This window comes from Dermacentor variabilis, chromosome 5 (assembly GCF_050947875.1).
Source record: "Dermacentor variabilis isolate Ectoservices chromosome 5, ASM5094787v1, whole genome shotgun sequence".
NCBI classification, from domain to species: domain Eukaryota; kingdom Metazoa; phylum Arthropoda; class Arachnida; order Ixodida; family Ixodidae; genus Dermacentor; species Dermacentor variabilis.
This window is the reverse complement of record NC_134572.1, coordinates 106,485,428-106,507,405: the sequence shown is the minus strand read 5'-3', so window position 1 is coordinate 106,507,405 and position 21,978 is coordinate 106,485,428. Positions and strand designations below refer to the sequence as shown.

Below are 21,978 nucleotides of genomic sequence, written 5' to 3'. Positions count from 1 at the left end.
TAGCTACCATCGCTACAGGTGAGACTCAATGAAGAAAGCGCGAGTAAATGTAGACAAAAAAAAGAACACCGGGTGTAAAACATGACAAAACATTTCATAACAGAGTAATGGAAGTACTAAATGCAGGTGAAAAGTGGAAACGCATATATATCGTTTGTGCAGTGACTAATATTTTTTCTCATAACATAGATTTAAAATGCCGTGCGACCTGCATATCTTTTTACCTCTGCTTTACTATTCTCCTTATTCATCGTTATGATTGACACATATATGCAGTCGAATATCGGTAATTCGAAGTCGAAGGGACCCAAAAATTTGTTCGACCTAATAGAAGTTCGAATCAAAGAAAGCTAATTCAAAGGAGTACTTACCTGCAGTGACGCACGTCCACGTAGCGAACACATGAGCGAGAAGTTCTAGAAGATTTATTAACGTGTATTTACATATTACAGTCAATGTTCGATTTTTCGGACTCCATATAGGGGCCGCGAAAACGTCTGAAAAAGCTGGCAGCCCGAAAAAAATTAATGCATGCCTTTTACTGCCCCCAGGGACTCAAATTGCCACAGGCGCGTCCAAAATAGCTCTAAAGGTCTGTCAGTACACTCATTAGGCGTATCGGCGCTGGAACTGTGACAGGAGACGGCGGGTACACGCGTGCATAATTAAAGGAAACATACCATGTCCCGTGACCATTCCTCGTCGAACTTTTTGTACGCTTCACCGCGTCACAACGTTGTATTGGGGTGAAGCCAACTTTCAAAAATCGGAATGATGCAACGCGTTATATTTTTCGCGCTCCGGAACCATCGGCGAGTATTACAAAGACGGAGTCGGAGTCATTGCTAACAGCGGCAATTTGTTTCAATGAAAAACATGGCACCGAACAACGAGAAGCGTGGAAACGAACGTCCAAGTAGCTAAGCCTATCGTTGCCGGTGTGTGGTTATGGGTGCCAGTGGATCTGATGGCCCGAGGCGCCGCCGCGTTATTTGGAGCGCTGCTGAGAATATTGTCGGAGCGCAGTATACTCGAATTAAACGTCACAAATGCTTGCGCATTCAAATTAGCGGGTGTTTTCGCCCATTGGAATACACATAACTTTGACGAGACCGCAGCATCAGTTATATATATATATATATATATATATATATATATATATATATATATATATATATACATATAGTACGTAAAATTATTATTGCTGAAATGTTTCCTTAATTTGGCGTCCTCCATTTCTATATGCTCGCCATAACATAATAAAATTATTCTCATGCCTAACATACGAGTTCAACGTCAAATTCCATAAGCACAGTGCGGAAAACATGTAAGCGTATTGGAGTGAATGTTTCTGTATACGGAAGGCTAAATATGGAATCCCCTTAAGGTATCCCGACTCGTTTCTTCTACCTGCACCGAGCCTTCACTGTACTTTCAATATCGGTTCCGCGCTGTGCGTTGACCAGCTGGATTCGATCTGTGTCTCGCTTTCCTTCCGGTGGCAGCACTCCGACGTATACACCTTGTCGTTGACAAGCGCCTGCCTCCCCACTGAGTGGCCATCGCCGACGGCGCTTTCTCTCGGGCACGTCGTAAACACACGGGACCCTCTCGCACAAAAGCAGAACCGAGGGCCTTCACTACGTGAAGGGGCCCTTCTCCGCGACTGGATGCCGAAGGGCGGCGGCGAGGAGAGGGGAGACGAGGGGGAGGAGGCTCTTCGAGCTGCCGTAGTATATAGCGTAGCAGGACCACCGCGCCGCTTGGATCGGACAGCGTCCATGGCGGCGTTCGCATTGTTCTCCCTCAGCGTAATTCGTATAATATCTGGACCCTTTCATCGCCCGTTCAACTCCCAGATATCGTCGTCGACCCTCCCCTCCCTCTTCCCGCCATTCTTTATGCTTTCTTTCGCTTCGTTCCACCCTTCCCTCCCCCGCCTTCTTCCCCCGCTCACGTGCACCCCGTTCCCATAGCGTTCGCATGCTTCCGTTCCATTCGACCTTTCCCTGTCTTAGCTCCCGAGCTTAATTTTTTCTTTACTTTTTTCGCCGCTTATGTTCGTTGTTCGGCTTGGCTCAAGACTTAAGCTTGTGCGGGCAGGTTTTATTTCGTGTACTTGCTGATTCGATGTGCCTAGTTCCTTATTTTGTTTTGAGTTTTTCGTATTTTTTTTTTCTCTTTTTACCCACTTTGAGCAGCGCCTTGGTTGGCGTGCCTGGCTGGTCGTTCGAGCCAGCCGAGGAAATTGAGAAGGGGGGTTAGGAGAGAGGCGAAGGGTTCCTTATCCGGCTCGCGTGTGAGGAGAAGGCGTGAGTCGCGGCTCAAATGGGTTATGAGCTCCCATGAATGGGATTCCATTTTCGTTTCGCTTCGCTCCTCTTTCCATCCTCGTCGTTCTTCGGGATTCGCTTTCAACAGGGCGTACTTTCTTCCCGTCCGGTTTTGAAGTTCAGTTTATTGTTTAGGCTCATGCTTTCGCGCGTGCCAGTTTGAATTTGTGTGATTGCGTGCGTGGAGATTTCAATCGCCTCTTCCGGCCGACTTGTTCCTTTGGCGCCTACCGGTATTGACCTGCCGACCCCACCCCTTGTTCGGCCTATCCCGGTCTGTCGTTCGCTGTGGACAAAGAAAAGGAAGAAGGGGGAGCAGTAGATGCTCCAAACACCCGCCACTTTTGTGCAGTCGTTTTCTGTGTTCAGTACGCACGAACGCGAGAGATGTTAGTGTTTCGATACGGAAAGTATGCGAAAGCATGCTTTCCTAGAGCACAATAAAAGGACTTGTCTGCTGCAACTATCCTTGGTCATTATTGTGACGTAACGGGAGGCAAAATGAAGTGAACACCGTGACAGAAAATAACCGGCAAAATCTTACACGGCTGTATGAATTTGTCCTTTGAAATTTTTGTGGCTTTAAAGGAGTACTGACACAAAAATTTTCGATCTTGCTCGTTCTGCTGCAATAAGTAACTAGTGGCCCAGTGATAATGGCACGAAACATCATTTGCTGCAGAGTGCACCAGGTAATTATATGGAGTCTTGTTTGTAGCAACCAGTCTTAGTTTCGGTTTCAGTGAGCAACGATATGGGACAAAGAAGGTATGTAAACACAGCTGGGCACGTGATCGCACAAAACTGTGACTTGCGCACGCCAGCGCTCTCGCCGGCACGCGAGCTTCGTGTTGCTAGTTCGTCTGCTACGCCTGCACGTGCTTTGCGATGTCCCCGCCATCGTCGTCGTCCTCGTTTTCGTCCACCAGCGGCGACTGTTTCCAGCAGGCGGGAGTCCCCGCCGTATTTAGACGTAGCCAACCACTTTTGAATGGATCGACTATAAAGCAGCGACTCGCAAAGTTTGGCCAGTGACAGCTATCAATATACGTACCACGACCTCCTTTATAATCTCATGATGCGCACCGCTACAAGCAGTACGAGCCGTTCGTCGAGGGCGCTTTGGGAATGAAGCATATTTCGGAGCTGAAAACAAGGCGGGGTAAAAGTCGGCACAGCACCAGGCTTCGGGGTACGTAGTCTTGGTGGAAGATAATCCGACTGCTCTAAGCTCGCCGGGTTTTGTTTATACTAGGTGCGCTCAAAGTGAAACGAGCAAATGTGGCTGCTCTTCAGCGGGGTCCATTCTATATAAGCGTCCAGCGGCGTGCACAAACTCGGACCAATTCCGCCGCTTATCGACGCCGACGGTAGCGAACGAGCGAGCCAGGTGAGCTGGAAAGCGCTGGGAAACGGTATAGGCCTAGTTCGCTGGCCGTCATATCCGAGGCCGACAGGCCTTGCGATCAGTTCGCAGCTCGCAATAAAGCACCTATATTCGTCAACACAATCAAGGTATGCACATTTATGTCACCCATAAGTGACAATACAATTATTTTTCCCGGACCCGTTGGTAACAATGAGAAAACACGTTAGCCAGGCGAGCCGCTTCGCAGAGACGATTGCAGCGGCAGCTGCGCTGAGCGCTTACGAGTCGACATCACCCCAACGATTTACTATTTCGCGCAGCGTTTTATAACATGCATACTTTCGAGAACATTTTATGAGTTATTTCGTGCCAGAAAGAAATTTTAGCTGATTATTGTGAAGCCGTCAGCGGCGAAAAAGAAAAAAGAAAAAGCCGGGGCGATCCGAGCGGCGAGCAACTTGCTCGCAGTGCCCGCCCCGATGGCAGCGCAAACTCGTGACGCAGCGTTTTCCCGGTTTTTTACAATCCTTTCTTGATGTCGATGTCGCGAGGTGCTGCGTTCCGCGGTTAGCTGAACGCACGTACTTTAAAATTGATTTTAAATATGTTCTCATTTATATCTGCTGTTGATATTCTGCAGACGATGTATGTGTGCCAACATAAATCGATCTCACACGTTAACTAGTCTTCGAGATTTTGTGTCTGTACTGCTTTAAGGTTGCTTCTAATTACACAGGTCCTCGTCTCCTTGACAGTAAATGTTCTTTCATTGCATGCTTACATTACAGAAATGCTTACATTACGGCCCACTTCGGCTAGCAAGCACTTGCACTATTAAAGAAAGAAAAGAAAGAAAACGTAAAAGCCGGCTGCAGCAGAAAGGGCATTGATGAAAACTTAATCACGTCGCTGCCAGGTGACACCAGCTGGCACTTTGTCAATGCAAGTCACCGTGTTTATTCACTGCAACGTTAGCTCAGCGCTTTGTGACGCATGTTGCAATTAGAAAAATATTTATAACGAATAGAAGCCTTCCCTTTTCTATTTCTTTCATACATCCTTGATATTAAATCTTCTTTTATTGCATCCTTTAGAAAAAATGCTGACACCACTGCCCACTTTCATTGTTGTATTGTCAAGAAGAAAAAAACTGGAAAAAGGTAGAAGACGGTGCCAGCAGAGAAGGCACTGATGAAAACTTAATCACGTCGTTGCTAGGTGACACTAGCTAGCACTTTGCAGCAGGTCACCGCCTTTATTCACTGCAATGTTAACTCAACCTCTTGTGGCGCATGTTGCAACTAGACGAATATTTACATGGAATAGAAGCCTACGTTTATCTATTTCTTTCATGCATCCTTACACTGTTGTGTCAGAACCCTGAGACAAAGCGAACCTTAGCTTCCCGGTATATTGCAGATTCTACGTCGGACTGTCATATATGTGTAGCTCGAGACAAGTGAGAATTTCACAGAGAGCTACCTACTCCTGGCATGTCGACAGTTTGCTGGGCTTAGAACTCCCATGCCCTAAAGTATGGTTGCGTAGGGTTGTTCGACCGCAATTTCAAATGTCGCAGCAAGTAAACGAGCTATTTTATTACATTCTCATTTCCTCCACTCAACGATGTAATAGACCATAATTTTTTAGACAAGTGCTACAGCTGTACTCCTTTCGCCGGCATTCCACTGAAAACTATTATGAAATTATTAACCAGGGTTCACAAGCAACTCCAACCGGCGGCTTAGAGCCCTGCGCAAGCCCCATCACGGGCGCGTGAAGCTTCTGTGTGTATAGCATCACGTGTCTGCCTTGAGCGAGAGAGTTATGGTGTCCATGGCCAGGAGATCTCCTTTCCCACTTCCAGAAGCTATTCCCTCCTCATTATACTGGACGACGAATACCAGAATAACCGAATGCTGAAGCAGGACCCCCTCGGCCTATTACTAGGCCTGTCGATGCGTGGCCCTAATTAGTGGAAAGTAGCCTATAGCCAATGCATTCTGCCAGCACTATCATATGTGGACGAAACTTGTAGAATAGCAGAAGGGTTGCGCAACATTATGCATTGAAGACCAAGTGCCTGTACCTCATACATACGGTTGCAATCAAGATGCGCAGTGGGGCATACCATGTAGTGGGACACGCAGATAGCCGGTGGTTTATTAGGATAGCAAAATAGGTGCTGTAGAAAGCGAAGTTTAGTCGAGGACAGCAGATAATTAACCGTAGTAGTGAGAGAGAGATAAATGGTTCTTTATTGAATCCTAGAGAAGTTGGCACAGCGGCATGCTATTATGAGTGTGAAGAAAAATAAAATAATACGCAACGACCACTAAAAAGAATGAGTCAACGGTGAATGAGTGAATGAAGAAGCGCACTTTGAATTTCATACCTTGGTGCGTGAATTATTTCATGAATGTATATTTCTCATCTGTTCATCTGATTACCAGCTAATTGCAGACTGTATTTACGAACTTAAAGCGGTGCGACTTGCTTTCTCCTTTATATATATATATATATATATATATATATATATATATATATATATATATATATATATATATATATATATATATATATATATATATATATATGTACTCATGCGTAAGGCAGTAGCTGTCATCATTACAGGGTGATTACATCTCCTTCTTTTATTTTCATTTCAATAAAACAATTATTAGAAAAATAAGGCAATGCTATCCAGTTTATTTTAGAAGTGTCATATTTATGGAGCGGTTAGCCAACAGCAAACTGAGGTCCTAGCTAAATATACGTTAACTATGAGTGGTTAGAAAAATGAGCGCAGCAGAAATCACAAATCGGCTAACAAGAGCTCATAATGCTTAAAAGGACCACGAAGACAGTTATTAAACAGGTTTTCTGTTCAGCCCAATTTGAATGTTATCAAGCGCCATGTACTGCAGTCTTGTGTGCAGAAACACCATTTCTGCCAGCTGTGTTAATGGCATCGCGTTGTTTCTTCAGCATATGACGTAAGAACCAATAAAGGGAGAAAAGTTTCCGTGGTATTCACTCATTTCATTTGACAATTCTGCATTGTGTAGCGTCTCGGCACTAAAAGATAAGAAAACAAAGAAGAACATCGCAAATGAAATATTTTTTGACTGATCTGCACGTACCTTTGTGCAGACTTCACGAATTATGCCGCTATGTGTCTTGGATTATGCTCCAAAACAGGTTAACTTATATCTCGAAGCTATCATACACCCTAAGCACAATGCGACCTGGCATGATTTGAACATATATGGTTATGTAGTTGAAATCCAATGTCATTCTGCATTTATACTACCACGAAGATCGTAAACTAGAGAAGACATGTAAAGCAAGCAGCATGAATGCGGGTACTACGCGTAATGTTTAGCTTTTGTGAGATACTTTCATGTCTTCCATTCAACACATGCAAAAAGCCTGAACTGCCACACAGCATCAATATACAGCGTGTTTTACAAGTTTTCCTTTTTGTTTATCGTTGAGCCAGCTATACTATCCTTTTGCTGAAGAAAAAAATGAAACCAATCGTCCATGGAAACAAAATAAGCAAACACCGGAATGAATTTAGATCTGCGCGTCGGCGACACGCTCTTGGCTCCCGGATGAAAACAGATCGAGCGAGCTGAATTAGTCGATGCACGTGGGGGGAAAGACACGGTGCCTGGGGTTCATTATACCTTCTCCAATATATTCTACTGCATTAGAGAGAAAGTGAGAAAGAAAAGAAAGAGAGAGAAAGAGGGAACGACGAATCATGTCGTCGGAAACACGGTCGGGGCGGGAGGCGAAAAAAAGTCATTTATATCGCGGCTGCTGCCTCGCGAACAAGCAAAGTCGGCCCAAGCCAAGCCGATGCTAAGGTATGAGAAGAGAGGTCGGGTTGCGTAGTCGCTGCTCCCCCTCCCTTTAGTCCGTTGAAAAAAAAATAATAACAAGAAAAATAATGGAAGACAAACTTCAATAAGAATTAGAAAGAAGGAAAGCGAGATCGCTTTATTCGTTCAGCTTGTGTTTCTTTGTTTGCCGGTTCCGCTTGCTCTTCAGCAGCCTAGTTTTGCAAGCAGCAAAACGATTGCAAAGTCAATAGAAGTCGGTTTGAGGAAGCGACAACCAGAACACAACGCGTAACGTGCTGGTGTTGGAAATGGCAAAAGAAAACAAAACTATGTATAAAACTTCTTCGGTCTCTAGAAATCTAGAAGAGAGGTTGTAAAAAGGAGCTTCTTCAGGAAGCCCTTTCTATCGGCTCCTTTTGAGATAAGAATAGAAAGCTATAATTTGGGTGGAACCGCTTTATCCTTGATTACTGAATACTAAGCCGAATCCCATCAATTCCTCTTGTTCCTGCATTGCCCTCAGAGTTGTAATTTAACTCTTTTTCCCACGTTTTTTTTACGGAGAACGGGTCATTTCGTTAAGTGAGTCGTACCTACGTGCTCAGAGAAAAGAAATCGGCTTGCAGCGGTCATCAATACTTGAAGCATAGGCGACTTAAAATGAAAGCACGTAGGCGCAATGCTTAGCGATGTACAAATACAGAGCTGCCTGGGATGGGATTTATATTTGTATATTGGGGAGCACATCATGAAAAAATGAAGAAATTGATTAAAATTTCGTTGCTAAGGAACAACTCGGTACATTCTTGTTTCCAGCATTTAGTGCGGCCCATGACCGCAATGAACAGATACGTTCGATTCAGTGTTCAGGAGATAAATAGGACTCACATTTCTGAGCTCTGTGCGGCCATGCAAGTCAGTGGTAACCGTAAACCGAACAATAAATACATTGTTCTTTTAATAGTTGTGATAGGCTATTCTATTTATTTTCATTCTATCAAAAAGATTGTATATCCAGTGATATTTAGCAATTTTGTCATAGGTAACGTAAATAATTTTTAAGGTGAAGCAGGAGGGGAGAAGTGGGGGGGCGCCAGAGAGTTTCACTTGTCACCATTTCAGATTCAATCACGGGTAAGCAACGTGTGACAAGTCATACAATAGTCGACGCTCTCATCATAATTATAGTGCTTTCATCGTGGCCCTTCGTATTCGTTGCACAGCTTTTAATTCATTTCTGTGAAGCCAAAATTTTGCTTTGGCTTGCTATTTTATTGCGACTAGCATGCTCAAGGTAGTTCACCCCCTTTGCAGGGGCTGTCTGTCTGCCTATTCGACCAGCATTCTAACTTTCTGTCTCTTCAACCATTTTCCCACCAACTTGGGTCACTGGAAAGTTCGTCGTCTAATGAGTAGAACATCGGGCAGCTTTGCTGAGGAGACTGGGTTTGAAACCAAACCTTTTTTGAATAAGTACAAGTGGTAAAATGGATTGCGGGAAATATTAGTGATAGCATTTCAATGAATCCCCCTCCGTCCACCGTTTTTCAACCCTTCAACGTCCACCATTTCGACGCGGTTCACCTTTGTGCTTGGCGGACAGCGCTCGCTCAAAACATGTGTGGTACAGTTCCCACGTGTTGTTCAGTTGAATCCTTGACTTTGGGCCCAGCAGCTCAATATCATAGCCACTCGGCTATCTCGTCGACTAACCGCCGCCATCGCGATAGCGACTGTCTAAGCAGATCACTTGAGGTCTGTAGATTCCCTAAGCGATGACCGTCTCTAGTCGTTATGTACGTGTAAAGAATTTGAGGCAAAAGTCAAATTTTTTTTGCCAAGTTTCAAGACATCGTTGGCATCTGGAACCTTGATTTTTAAAGATTTATAATCGTTCCAACGTTCTTTTGATTGAGTAGATCTCACTAATAAATTTCTATTACATAGTTTTAGATGCATGCCATATATCCTGAATTGAAGCCGGTCATTACATACTGGGGATGTCCGGATATACAAAATTTCAAGTCTAGCTTAAGTCTCAAGATATGCAGCACCAAACTTGCCACAAATGTATTTCACGTTCAAATTGATACTTTAGAAAAAAGCCTTTCATATGCAGTACCGAGCAATGCTTTATCGAACTGCAGCATATATTACTGCAGATTTTGTTGATAAACAATTAGATCAGCACAATTACGACCTTGCCACTTTTCTCCACCTCCTGGCTGTAATATGATCACATTTGAAATATACTGTAAGTCAAGGTTAGTCATTCCTGCAATAGTTGGTTTATATTGGGCTGTTAAAGAATAATGAGGATTAAAAGAAGTCGATGACCACGTTAGCAGATTGTCTACTTCTTTTTACTGAGGGCCTCGCCTTCCTATCGCAAGATGTCGGTGTAAGATGTCGGTGCAAGATGTCGGTGTTGAAGAATAAAGAAAGTTAGTATAAGTTGTGAAGTAATTTTTATATCTGGCAAAGAGATAGGGGCATTGGCCCAGAATTTGAGTGGATTCAGCTCAGTCGACAATAAAAACTTGTGAGGATCTTTCGCTACACTTGTCAGTGAGTAATGTTTTCGCAAGTGGATAAGCAGAGCCGCAGTTGTGTGAATATGCGTGCCTTTCTTCGCGCGCGCGCGTTTGTGTGTGTGTGTGTGCGTGTGTGTGTGTGTATGCGTGTGTGTGTGTGTGTGTGTGTGTGTGTGTGTGTGTGCGTGCGTGTGTGTGTGTGTGTGTGTGTGTGTGTGCGTGCGTGCGTGCGTGTGTGTGCGTGCGTGCGTGCGTGTGTGTGTGTGTGTGTGTGCGTGCGTGCGCGCGCGCGCGTGTGTGTGTGTGTGTGTGTGTGTGTGTGTGTGTGTGTGTGTGTGTGTGTGTGTGTGTGTGTGTGTGTGTGTGTGTGTGTGTGTGTGTGTGTGTGTGTGTGTGTGTGTGTGTGTGTCTGTTTTCTGTACCGTTGAGAGACAATGCATTGACGTGGTATCTGCTTCGTGGATTAGCCTTGAATTTTAGTGAGTGATTGTTTGAGCACGTGCACAATGTTTCTACGGTTAATGCGTAGGCAAAATTGGTAAGAGCGCAACTACCTTAACCTGTGCTGCGCTTCGCCTATCGTTGCCGTTCATTGATCATTGAGGAATCGACATAATACACTGAGTATCTGAGGTATCTGAATCCTAAATGCACTAAACTTTCTTAGACAAACGGTTAGATATCGTCGAAAAGGGGATCGAGTATTTTTAAATCTGCACGTTCTTTTTATAGAAAGCTCCTTCAGTCGTCACCCTCGTCTGTAGTAAGAACAAATTTAGTCTCATTCGTTTGAACGTAAGAGCGGGCACGTTCACTGTTGTCTCGTTCCCGCCTCACTGAAAAGGAATCCGTACGCATTCGCGCATTTCGAGTCTTTCAGTTACACTTGTGAGCAGCACTGCAGCTCTTTAAGTGCGACGCAAGGTTTAAAACGTGTTTGGCAAACGTTCATTTCTCGTTCCGTGTGACGGCGGTCTAACGGCGTTTGCATATGGAACGTTAGAAAGAAAACGTATTAATGGACGTTGCCTGATTCTATTCGCACATCCGGTGCAAAGTGCACGTCGTTATCGTTTATTTTATTCCTTCTTTTTATTTGTTATTCTGTTCAGTGCGGAGTCGCGCGCAAGAAGGCCTTTTTCTAAACAACGCGCCAAATGTTCCGTTTAGTCTGATTTTGGTATATGGAAAAAAAGCACGAACGTTGTTTTTAATTCTTGCTTTCAGTTCTTAAAGTTAGACATTGAAAACATCTATGAAACGCGTGCAAAACGGCGCAACGTACAGCTCCCCATGTCTTTGTGGCATGTAAGTTCCATATCTGCCCACTGTGGCTAGTATTTCCGTATTCTAGTTCTTTTTAGACTTTGTAGAAACTACTGCTTCAATCACTGTCGATTGAGTGCTCTCGTTCAAGAAACAAAATATTAGAAACGCCGCAAACAATCAAAAAGAGTTCATCTTTAGCCCTGATGTTTTACATACACTATAGGACCGAATTGATTAGGTCGATATGTACGAAAAAGCACACACCAAAATGCTGATCTTGGCTGTATCTCTCGTTTCCTTAAAAAAAATTCACGTGCCGTTGGATAATCGTGCAAGAACGTCGAAATCAACGACGTTTCACTATTTACGTCTCAGTTCCTAAAGAACAGAGCGCTGATTTTTTGCCATTGAATTCGATGAGAGCACCTACTTTATAATTTTCAGCATTTTGTTTTATTTTTTACTTTCCGGGATTCCGACATAATCGTTCCTGGTCTCCTTCAGTTTGACTGGCAGTTTTCTTAGTAACAGTGTTTAAACTATGGATGCACTTATTAGTAATACTAGCATTGTCTTTACTATACGCTGCAAATATTGCACCGTTGCGGTGTCATGCCCACCTCTTTGCTTTGCTGGTTTTGTTTGGGATGGTTTAACCGCCGTGGTGGCGGGCGCACTGGCTTTAATGTTGCGCAGTTAAGCCCGAGGTTGCAAGATCGAATCCCGACCACGGCGGCCGCACTTCTCTTGGAACGAAATGCAAAAATGCCCATGTACCATACATCCTATGCACGCTAAAGAACCCCTCGTGATCAAAATTAATCCGGAGTGCTCCACTATGGAGGGCCTCATAATCACATGGTGGTTTTGGCGTGGTAGAACACATAATTTAATTTTAGGTTTTCCTCTGTTGAGCAGGTGATCCATATATACACCGAATCTCAACGTATACGCATCGCGTCACCCATACCGCCGAACAGTAGCGAAACGCAACGGCTCTTGCTAATGCCGAAAGACTCCGTGGCGACGACTGCCGCGCGTTTATATCACCTAATACAATGCACATGCGCCATAAGCCATGTGAGTGAACTGAGAACACATGTCGCTTACATGCTTAAGTGAAACGCCGCAGTCGACTGAAGCTGATCATACATTCATGCGAGTTAGGAACGTGTAAATGGTGTATGATGTGTGTTCCGAATGGAGTGCGCTCGCAGTAAGTTTAGAGCGGGTAGAAACGGATAGAGACGCACACCAAACTAAGCAATGCCACCGCATGCGCCGGTGGCATACCAAATTTTATGCAGCTCATTTTCAGGCTAATTAGCCGTCAGAGCAACAACAAAACGCAACTCATTGTTCAGTGACCGCCTGATGATATCTACATCTGGGTGCCTGCGGAAAACTTCCGACAGTGCAGGCGCGGCTCTAGACAGCTGAGTCACCGACACCGTCCTGCCTGAGGTGGCGAGATTGCTTCTAACCACTGAAAACCAACAGGCGCTTTATATCCCATAGAAAGTCCAGCTGCAACAAAATTTCAGTTAGGCTAAGTTCGTTATTGATGAGTAGCACATATGCTATCATAGCAATACTGGCACAGAGGTGGTGCTGGTAATTGTCTCATTTGGGCTGTCTTTTTTTTCTTCACAGCAACCAAGGGCCACTTCGAGGGCAACTCCGGCGATTTTTTGACCATGTCAAGGTAAAGGAATATTTAGGTTCCCGAGACCGCCCTGTCCCTGATAGTGTATTTGGTCCTCCAATTCAAAAATAATTTTAAATGAGCAAAAAAGCGCGAAAACGAAACCTAAACCTGACCAAGCAGCCGAACGAACCTCTTCATGTGACGTCACGAGTGTCTCCAGTGGGGAAGGCGCGCAAGGCATGGCGGTCTCGTCCGTTGGACGAACGGAATCGGCGATGAGCAGACTCTCAGCTGATTCGTGTCCGCGCCAGTCCTTCGGGGGACAATGTCAGGGGCACCAGCTCTTCTTTGTCAAATATTGACAGTTATCAGTCTCTCGAATTCAGTATCCACGAATCACCGTTCACATCCGAGCCGCCACTACGAGAGCTAGCGCCCATGCGCTACATATCGTGCTGCAACATAATACCAAAACTAGCCCTAACAACTGATTGTATACGTGCTGTTTGCTATTTTAGGTGTTTTGCTACTATTTAGGTGGAAGGTGCTTAGGGAGCTACTATTTAGGTACTATTTAGGTGGAAGTGCTTCGCATGCAAGATGTTGAGTGCGACTTTCCGCATTTGTATCCCGCAAGAACGCCACTTACAGTACAAAGCACCAACCGGTGCATTTGTTTACATCGGCAGGTGCAGCTACCACACGTCGTTCGCTTGAGATACATTACAGTAGCCGCTCATCGTTGTCATCAATTAAGGTCAGAACGTATCAAGGTGGACAGATTTTGTTCATGTAAGCACCGTTGCATCACTCTGAACCGCGCTGGTATGAGCGACAGCTTACCTTCGAAAACAGCGAGCGGGCGACCGCAGTACGGGAGCCTTGTTATGCTGTCTACTTGCCCTCTTGGCGTTCTCGTCATACCCACAATATGTTCCATAAAGTAGACGCCGATTAGGAATTTGCGCGTATGATCGTTCATTTAGAGAACGCGTAGGTTTATCTCCGAAACGCCGATGCCAGTATTGACACCGTTGTCGGCTGAAAGAGGCGGTTGATGATCGTCATTACTGTGCAACGGCTCTTCTGTGCAAGGGAAGGAAGGAAAAAGTGGAGAAGGAAAGGCAGCAAGGTTGACCAGTTTAGCTCAACCGGTTTGCTACCTTACACATGGGAGCGGGAGCGGGGTATGAAAGATGGGGAAGGGAGAGAGAGAGAGAGAGAGCACATAGCACAGCACACACATCGTCCGTTAGAGTCCATCACTCTTGCGTTGTATGCGACATCACTGTCACAGCCGCTCGTGCAATCCGGTCTCTTTCAAAAGCCGAAGTAGTCGTTTCGTCGCCTTCAGCTGTGATGTCTTTTGTCGGCGACATGTGAAAATCGTTTCAAGTGAGAATGGTCTATTGTCAAGGTACGCTAGAACGGGCGCAAGGGACTGTCTCTGAACATTATATTCAGGACACTCGCACAGAATGTGTTCTAGCGTCTCCTCGCAAAGACAGGCAATGCAGAGAGCGTTGTCGGCCATTCCAATGCGAAATGAGTAAGCTTTCGTGAATGCCACCCCTAGCCATAAGCGATAAAGCAGAGTGGCCCCTCTTCAGCGGAGTCCAGTTGGCATGCAGAAATGCATGAAAGAGGGCAGGTGGTATTGACGGTTGTTCTGGTTGGTCTGGCTGTCTGGCGTGCACCATAGAGAGAGCGTGATCTCCTGTGCAAGCACCCGAAGTCTGCTAGCTGCGTCGGACCGTGAAAGTGGTATGGCCTCTTCCTGTGTGTCTTCAAGAGCTGCCCCAGCGGCATTATCGGCGTCTTCGTTTCCTATGACGCCGCAGTGACTTGGCAACTGCAGAAACGCCACTTGGTGTCCTTTCTCCTGTGATGTATGGAGTAGGCATCTAATATCGAACATGAGCTCTTCGTGTGGCGCGCGACGCAGAGCTGACAGCACAGATTGTAGGGCTGCCTTTGAATCACAGAAGATTGACCATTGTCGAGGTGGTTCCCGACTGACGAAACAGAGTACAACGCGAAGAGCAGCTAGTTCCTCAGAAGTCGATGTCGTTGAGTGGTCAGTCCTGAAGCTGATGGTAATAGCTCTTGCTGGGACAACCACAGCACCGGACGAACACTGGATGTCTGTGCAACCATGAGTATAAATATGTACACTCTCCGCATACCTCTCGTGCAGAAGAAGCAGAGACAGTTGTATCAGCACAGGCGACGACAGCTCAGGCTTTTTCCCGATTCCTGGTACACTGCGATGTACTGTGGGCCTGATAAGACACCAGGGTGTCTAGATGCAGCGATGAAGCCCTAGGGAAGTTTGTCGTTGTACTTGACGACAGTTTTAGAGAATGATGCTTGGTGCCTTTCTGAAGGTAGTGTTGCAAGGTGGTGATAGGGGGCACGTGCAAAATGTATGATGTGCGTTCTCAGGGTTTCCACCGTTATGTGAGTTTGCATTGGGTGGTCCCGAGTAATCGCAATAGTTGCCTCTGTTGACGTGCATCTGGGCAAACCAAGGCAAACTCTCAATGCTTGAACTTGTGCTGCCTGCAGAACACGAATATTTGTCATGCAGCTGTTGTTCAGTACATGTCGACTATATCTTAAAAACCGAGAAAGAGGGCTCTGTAGAGTTTCTGCATTGCGTCTACTGAAATCCCTCACGTTTTTCCTGTCAAGTATTTAAACAACTGGGCAATTGCTGTCAGGCGCCGTTTCATGTAGGCCACGTGCGGGCTCCAACAGGGGTCTCGGTCAATAATTACACCAAGAAATCTGTGGGTCCTGACATAGGAAATGGTCCGACGATTGATTGAGAGGACATAAGGCGTCATTGATTTGCGAGTAAATGCCACTAGTGCGCATTTTTCTTGTGATAGGCTGATACCTTGTCTACGCAAGTAGTTCGCAGTCAAAGTTGTCGCTCTTTGAAGTCGCACCCGTATCTGAGGACGTGTAAGTGCCGAAGTCCAAACACAGATGTCATGTGCGTATATTGAAATTTTGATGGCAGTTGGCAAGTATTCAGCAAGTCCAACAAGACCGAGGTTAAATGGCGTCGGGCTGAGAGCACCGCCTTGAGGAACGCCCCTGCTGGTTTAGCGTCGCGTAGCTGGGCCATCGTCAGGTAACAAAAAGAATGATCTTGCAGATAGGTAACTTGCAATCGACAAAAAGACTCGATCACCTAGGCCAACCATCGCAAGAGCGTCGAGAATGGCCTGATGTAATACGTTATCGTATGCGCATTTCACATCTAAGAATAAAGCTGCAGATAAACGCTTTCGGGTCATTTCGTGCTGGACATATGAAATGAGATCAACTACATTGTCGATGGAAGAGCGGTCACGTCGTAAACCAGCCATGGAATTCGGATAAATCTTGTAGTGTTCAAGGTACCATTGCAGGCGGCCAAAGCCATGGAATTCGGATAAATCTTGTAGTGTTCAAAGTAACTTTCCAGGCGGCCAAGGATCATCCGTTCCATTATCTTTCCTACACAGCTGGCCAGCGCTGTTGGGCGGTAAGAGGTGAGCTCTAATGGGGATTTTCCCTGCTTCAAGAGTGGCACCAGGCGGCTTACTTTCCATTCATCAGGAAAATTTCTCTCCTGCCATGAGGAGTTGTAAAACTCAACAATTTTATACGTGCGGATTCTCCGAGGTAGCACAAGGCTCGGTATGATATACCATCTGGAGATGAAGAGTGCCTGCAGAGAGCTAGTGCCGCTTCGAGCTCCTCCATTGTAAAAGGAAGGTTCATGCTGGAATCACGGGAATGGGGGACGTCATCTCGGGCTGCAGGATCTGGACGAGTCGCTTGGTCTGCGATCCGCGCACAAAAGTCATCTGCGACATCGATGTGTTGCCGCCCTTGGAAAAGCGCGAGCGCGTTGAATGGAAAACGCTCTTCCTGAAGGCAACGCATACCTTGCACCGTTTTCTAAATGTGATACAGTGGCTTGTGGAGGTCTTGTGCCTGGCAAATGTTGTCCAACGTTCCGACGCTAACCTATCCATACGACCCTGAATCTTCTTTTGCATCCTCCTCGCTGCCCTAAGGTCATGGATTGATTTTGTACACCGATATCGACGTTCCGCCCTGCGACGAAGTGCTCGAAGTCGTTCTAACTCCATGTCGAAGTAGTTTTGCGTGGAAGGGATCGTCGTCATGCGAGTAGCGTTTTGCATCGTATGTTTAATTGTTTGCTCTAACCCAGAGGGTAGGCCCTCGCGGCAGGCATTCTTCCATATCAAATTTGAAGTTGGCCCATTGAATCGTCCGAATGATATTCCGTGGACTGGATCTAGACGACAAGTTTTTGATGTTTAGATAGGTGGGAATGTGATCACTCCCATGTGTCTCAATATCTGGAAGCCACTTCACACATCTAGTGAGAGAGTTGTAGACGAAAGCAAGGTCGAGGCAGCTGCCGTATGCAACGCCTCGAAGAAAGGTGGGGCTACCATCGTTCAGGAGAGTAAGGCCATAGTTGAGGCGATGCTTGCTAATCTTCGTGCTCTTGCATTTGTCCTTGTACTTCCCTATGCTGGATGGTGTGCATTGAAATCTCCTATGATGACCCATAGGGCGGGACAAACACTCAAGATATCCGCTAATCTTTTAGTATCAAAATTGCTTGAAGGTGATATAAACACGCGTATGAGAGTAAACAACAGTTTGTTCTTTTAAGTGTGATGCATATCTTTTGATTGTCGTCGTGGCGCGCAATTGCTTGCAAAACATGGGTAAGTTCCCGACGAACAAAAGCGATAATTTTGCTGCATGAACCATTTGTTGAAGAGATGAAAGCTTCGTACCCTGGCAGTCTGATTTTTTTCGAGAAGTTGGGCTCACAAATGGCGATGAGTGGAAACACATTGGTGTTCACAAACTGACGAAAATCTGAAAGACTTGATATTAGTCCTCTGGCGTTTCATTGGATGACGGACGCTGCCTTGACTTTTTTTCGGAAGGATGGGGTATGGGTAGCCATCTTTCTAGTTGAGGGATTGAAGCACTGGGCTTAAGGCGTCCAGCACTTTAAGTGCGCTTCGAGCAGGCGTTGTCCCCACCTCCACCAATATCTCTCGGATGGCTTCCATGAGGGAACGTAGCACCGAGATGACTTGACGATCTGTTTTGGGTGAATCATCCATTGCCAGAGAAGGCTCGGTAGGGCCGCGACCTTCTGAAGTTCCTTGGCAAGGGAGCAGCTCGGTAGCGTAGGCCATTCCTCTAAAGAAAGAGTCTTATCTGCTTCCTTCGTGGAAGTGTTGGGCCTTCTCGCGGCGCGACTAACTGGTGCCGCAGTGGAGTGGGTACTATCTCTTCGCGCATGCACTTTCTTTGAAGACGTACGATGGTGCCGACGCCGGACTACTTCGGCTGCCTCCCTGTGGGCCGATTGGTACCTGGCCATTTGTTTGAGAACCGCGCGCTCCTTCTTGATGCGGGGACTTTCGACGAGGTCACGTGAGGGACGCTACAGTTGGCGCACTTCAGAATCGTGGCACCGCCGGTCGCTTCTGCATGAGGTTCAGCGTAACGGGGACACAGTAACGAGTTGGTACACATGCACTTGACGTGTCCTAGCCTGAAACAATGATAGCATTGAAGCAGCTTCTGGATGAATGGTTGAACCGGATGTCGGAAATGTCCGACTTTAACGTGGGATGGCATACAATCCCCCTTGAAATTTACTTTTACGCAGTGCGTATTCCCAATGCGGCGCACTTGCGTAATGATCGTACCCTCGATTGCCGGCATGATGAGGCTCGGTAGGTCATCATTGGGAATGGCAACGACAATGTCGTAAATTACACCAGCTATTAATGTATCGCCGATCGGGATAAAGGGGCACATTTTGATTTCGCCTAGCTCCGTGATTTCTTGAAGTTTTGCAATCGCACTCGCGTTGTACACGTCTGTGGCGAGTATACTCTTGCTTGGATTTATTTCGCTGTCTTTAATTTGATATGGCACCGCACATTCCAGAAAAATGGATAAGACCTGCCTGTTCAGCAATCGTATGTTGCTTGAGGGTTCTTCCGGCATAATGATGACGTGTGGCCAGCGCGCAGGCCTTGACTTCATAGTCGTTGTACTCCCAGGAGTGGACGGCGCTGTATTGAGGATATTTCTCTTCGCCCTCTTACTCCGCGCGGGTATGAAGCCGTCGTCGGATGAGTCGCCTTCCGACATAGAGTACAGCTCGGTGTCTGCGGTGTCGCTGGGGGAGCCAACTCGCTTCCTTACGGTGGACGGCCGTGATGACTTCTGACCATGCGGGCCCTGGCATGCTCCGCGTCCATGGCCGCAGGACGGGAAGGCAAGGCCCCCCGAAAAGCGAAGATTTAACCAAAATTCACAGAGCACAGAGACAAGTAGTCTGCCAAAAAGAGACATCATCGTGTTTTTCCTACTGTGGTGATTACTCGTTTGTACCAGTGGTTCTGCGAAGCAAGCTGTAGTGGGTACTGCACCTTTAACTTGACATCCTATATCTTTTGTTCTTGCGAAGTTGCCATAAACGTGCTCGTTTTAGAAAGAAAAAATGGTGAGAAAAAACATCGTTAGTATGATCCCCAAATAACTTACTCTATCCACTCGAATCAAAGCCGGCCTCAGTAGAAGCCTGCTCCCGAAATTTGGAAGCTCAGAATATAAAAGGACTGCACCCGAATGCAAGCCGACTGAAATAACAGCAAAAGAGAACAACCTGAAAATGATGACATTCATTACCAATGTCCCCGCCATCCGCTCACTAATTGCTCCTGCTCACTGTAGGCTGCTCTGTATTGACACCTCATTCTTGGCGCCATTGTGTCAACGTCCACCCTACAGCGAGAGTGACGAGCACGGCTGTTCCCACACTGCATGTATTCAATACGGTTAAAGTTGTGCACATTACAGCGAGCTCTAGTACTTTGCGGCAGCAAATAGTAATGGCTAAAGTGCTGTGTTTTGGCGCCGGCATTAGCAACGTGTTATTTTTCCAGCTCCGACGGCTCATAACAGAATTTTCGAAGCCTAGCTGATCTAGAAGTCCCGGTACTTACGTTATTTTTTTAAACCTCCGGCCAATATTTGCATAAATACAGTCTATAAATTTCGCTGCTGCATCTTCACCTTTTCGAAATTCCTCCTAAACTCTATTTTTTTTTCTCTCTGAGATAGCCAGTGACTTTCCAACAGACTGTTGAGAGGTAATTAATGCATTAATTTATCCCTTTTGTTTCACGTTTTTTAATGAATCACGTCAAATTCATAACTAACCTGAAACATCGTAATGTAGTTTCTCTTGAATGAAAAATAAAAATTTTGACTCTCATGATACTGCTGAAGTCATAAAATCCTTGAAAAAGTAATCTTCATTTGACATTAATGGCGAAAATGTGAATATTCTTAAGTATAGTAAGAACATCAGCAGCAACACATTTGTGCCTTATTTTCGATTAATCACTTGGTTCTTGTTGTGTTCCACTTGGTAGGTACGTTATCACGCATTGCATACTGACACAGCGCCGGATTTTATCAGAGACAACTGTTTTTCACGCTATTCAACACGTATTTTGCAAATATCTTTCATGTTACACCAAATTTGCGCTTTTTAATTACAATTCACATTCCTCTCGATTAAAATGGTCCTATCGGCGCAATTTTCCCTCATTTCGAAATGACTGGCAACAGAGTTGCCCCCCCCCCCATTTTCGCTTACTACAAACTTTAACCCCTAAACTTACGACCTTCCGTTGTGAAACTGATTGAAGCATTTTTAAAAGATGGGGCAGTTTACACATGGTAATTCACCCACCTCTACTTTAGTGTCCATTTGTCTGGTGTCCCCCAAGTCATAGAACTAGGGCCTTTACATTTTTTTACCTTTAGCCTCCACATTTTAGCTATTGCTAACCCGTCAAACAGCAATACCTATGCAAATCAGCCATAGTGTAACACCTGGCTTACACTCCTTAACGTCAGCAACACATCACTAGTATCCGTCCGCTTCCCTCACAACTACTGCAGTCTCTACCTGTTACCCTACCGGCCAACATACAACTGTCTCTAACATTCATACATATTTACGCGTTAACATCTGCCATGATTTGACATGGTCGAATAAAATTATCAAAATTACACTCAGCTAACCACGTCTTTTGATACCTGCGCCATAACATTTCATTGGCCCCATTTCTTCTAAAGATGTTAGCATATAAGACCTTCGCCTGTCCCCAATTAGAGCTTGCTACTAGTATTCTTGACCAAACCCAGCTAATCGATTTGAACATTCCAATCCATTCAGAACCGACCAACTCGATTCAGTCTTCATGACTATTAATAATAGCATCTCGGAATTAAAAGAACAATTTTGTCTTCCCACCTTTCTTTCTTGCCCGAAATGTGCCCGGCTCTGCCTTTCTCCTGGGATTCTTTTGTTCATTGAGTTCATATTTACAGGTCATCTTAAGAGCACATTCTATATCACGCAGCAATTAACCAAATGTGTACCGGCTCATGTTGGTATGATGTACAGACAGTAGTTGTACATCATAACAGCATGCAGACAGACAGCAGTACAGACCGAGGGTAGGAACGCCCTAAATACAATACCATTTTTATCTCTAATGCTTCTCGCTACAGGAGAACCAGTGAAAAAACCCATTACTCAAGTCATCCTACCTAAACACTGCCCTACTTATCTTGCCCAATCCCTCATGTTATAAGTAGTAGCTTAGCGCAAATAAAACCACGGACACAAGGAAGACAGAAAAGGACAAGCGCTTGTCCTTGTCTGTCTTCCTTGTGTCCGTGGTTTTATTTGCGCTAAGCTACTACTTCAAATATGGACGACCAACTAGCCCAACAGTCAACTCTTCTAGACCTCATGTTATAGCTCGTGTATAGAGCGTCATTAATTGAGGTATTCAATAAATAAATAAATAACTAAATAAATAAA

At 45.5% G+C, this 21,978-nt stretch overlaps 1 protein-coding gene across 1 annotated transcript in view; it reads left to right on the top strand.

Annotated features, from left to right (window-relative positions):
- Window positions 1-21,978, top strand: part of LOC142583616 (uncharacterized) — a 207,280-nt gene that overhangs the window by 123,190 nt on the left and 62,112 nt on the right. The gene's annotated exons all lie outside the window — the stretch shown is intronic.